The sequence below is a fragment of the Dipteris shenzhenensis genome, chromosome 23 (genome assembly GCF_047967505.1).
Source record: "Dipteris shenzhenensis isolate YYH24624 ecotype China chromosome 23, Dip_SZ_1.0, whole genome shotgun sequence".
Classification (NCBI taxonomy): Eukaryota; Viridiplantae; Streptophyta; class Polypodiopsida; order Gleicheniales; family Dipteridaceae; genus Dipteris; species Dipteris shenzhenensis.
In genome coordinates, this window is record NC_141618.1 from 37,498,245 (window position 1) to 37,500,694 (window position 2,450).

A 2,450-nucleotide genomic window follows, 5' to 3' on the forward strand; every position below is an offset into this window, starting at 1 on the left:
GAATGAAGAAGAGTGAGGTCCTTAAGTAGGCACCTCATACATGCTCACTGACATCACAATATGTCTCCCTACTAGCAAAGCATTAGAGTTGTTTCCTAGGCACATGACTTGTAGCTAGAGTCCCTAGACTTGTAGTCTTAGTCATTAGACATTGTTACAAGCATGTGACCCGTGGCCGTAAGTCACACTATCAGCGTTGAATTAAACAGCATCCCTTCAGTCATCGACTCCCACAAGCAAAACACCAGATGCTTTCGAGTTTCATTTATTGGGTGGAATGTTTCAAAGTTATTGTCGTTGATTTAGCACCATATGTCCAGTTTAATTTATTCCTTCGCGTACTGGGTGGAATGTTTCATCGTTGTTTTCATTGATTTAGCAACAGTTGTAGAAGACTGAAAGGATCACGAACTCGACTTGGTCCAAAGAATATCGAAAGGCAGACTTTATAAGGAGCACACTTGCGCTGCACTATCACCACGATCTCCCTTCCATTGCGTTCTCAGAAGCTACCTGCAGCAGCAGCTACACTCCCCAGATTTTTGTCTGCATCGCCTGCTGTACCACAGCTATGGCCGCTAAATTCACGTCCACAATCACCACTCTCGCTAGGGCCGCACTGCCCCTCCTCTTCTTGCTCGCTCTTGCTTCTCCCTCCCTCCATGTTGCAGCCACGGACGCCGATCCTTTGCAAGATTTCTGCGTCGCTCTACCCAACCAAGGCATCACCATAAACGGCCTTCTTTGCAAGAATGCCAATCAGGTCTCTGCATACGACTTCACTTCTCCCTTGCTGCGTCAGGCAGGTGATGTCAACAACCCGTTGGGCTCCAATGTCACGCTCGCCGATGCCCAAACGTTTCCTGGCCTCAACACTCAGGGTTTGTCCGCGCTCGCCTCGACTTCGCACCAGGCGGCCTGGTTCCACCTCATGTCCATCCTCGCGCCACCGAAGTTCTCTTCCTGGCTCAGGGAAAATTGGTAGTGGGCTTTGTGGATACCAATAACACTCTCTTCCAGCAGACGCTTTACGCTAGGGACCTCTTTGTCTTCCCTCGGGGGCTGGTTCACTTCCAGCTCAACGCGGATGCGCATAAATCCGCCCTTGCCATATCCGGCTTGAACAGTCAAAATTCGGGGGTATCGCTGTTGGCCACTGCCCTCTTCGCCACCAAACCTCCTCTTCCTGAGCAAGTGTTGGAGACTACCTTCGGCATCGATAAGCAGGAGGTCTACAGTCTCACAGATAGCGTTGGAAAAACTGCCTGATCGAATTCGTCAATACACTCCTGCTCAAATTGAAATGACCGGGCTTGCCATAGTGCCCTGCACAACTAGTCAAATACTCCATCCAAACTAAATAATGCTATGTGCACTCGTTTGTGCATCAAGCTTAGATTCAATTCCAGCTCAACGCGGATGCGCATAAATCTGCCCTTGCCATATCCGGCTTGAACAGTCAAAATCCAGGGGTATCGCTGTTGGCCACTGCCCTCTTCGCCGCCAAACCTCCTCTTCCTGAGCAAGTGCTGGAGACTACCTTCGGCATCGATAAGCAAGAGGTCTACAATCTCACAGATAGCGTTGGAAGAACTGCCTGATCGAATTCATCAATACACTCCTGCTCAAATTGAAATGACCAAGTTGCCTGGGGGCTTGCCATAGTGCCCTGCACAACTAGTCAAATACTCCATCCAAACTAAATAATGCTATGTGCACTTGTTTGTGCATCAAGCTTAGATTCAATGCTAATGATTCTGTAGTAAATTTAGGAGTGATGTAACTTTATATGCTTAAATGTTTGCTCAACTAGGCGTAGTTCACTATTGCTAACCATCCAACAAATGTTTACACTCTACACTATCTCACTTTTGCTTATTGACGTGACGTTGCGAGTGACATCATTAACTTGAATTGTCTTCTCAAAGATTATGATCTATGTTGTCTTGGCTTCTCAGATTGGCTTACGCTTTAGTGGAAAACCATCATATTTAAAAGAAACATTTTGAAAGAGCTTCACATCTATGGGATTTTGGAGTTTCTTTCTTCAAAACACAACATTCATATGTCCTCTAGGGGGCACCACTCTTCAAGGAGAAGTTTTATGTTTCTATATAGAGAAACCTTCAACTTTCCTTCCTGAAACTTTTTCATATAGCTTTTCAGGTTTTAAGGTGAAAATATAAGTAAAATTACAAATTTTAAAAATTGCAAACAAATCTCTTATGTAAATTTAAAAACTTATAAGTTCCATTTTGCATAGTGTGCCAGTATTTTGCAAACACTTCAGGGGCACCCAAAGTGGGTTCACATGGCACTCTCATTAGTGAGAACTAGAAGCGTGGCCTAAAGATATTCCCATGGTGGTTGCAAACATTAATGCCTAGCACTTGAAATGTCCTTGGAATGTTCAAGGACACCCCCCTTCACTACGTCACAAATTCATGTTT

The 2,450-nt window shown here is 45.2% G+C and overlaps 1 pseudogene; it reads left to right on the top strand.

Annotated features, from left to right (window-relative positions):
* Positions 1 to 571: 571 nt before the first annotated feature.
* LOC147887335 (germin-like protein 1-1 pseudogene) lies at positions 572 to 1,601 on the top strand (annotated as a pseudogene).
* The last annotated feature ends 849 nt before the right edge of the window (positions 1,602 to 2,450 follow it).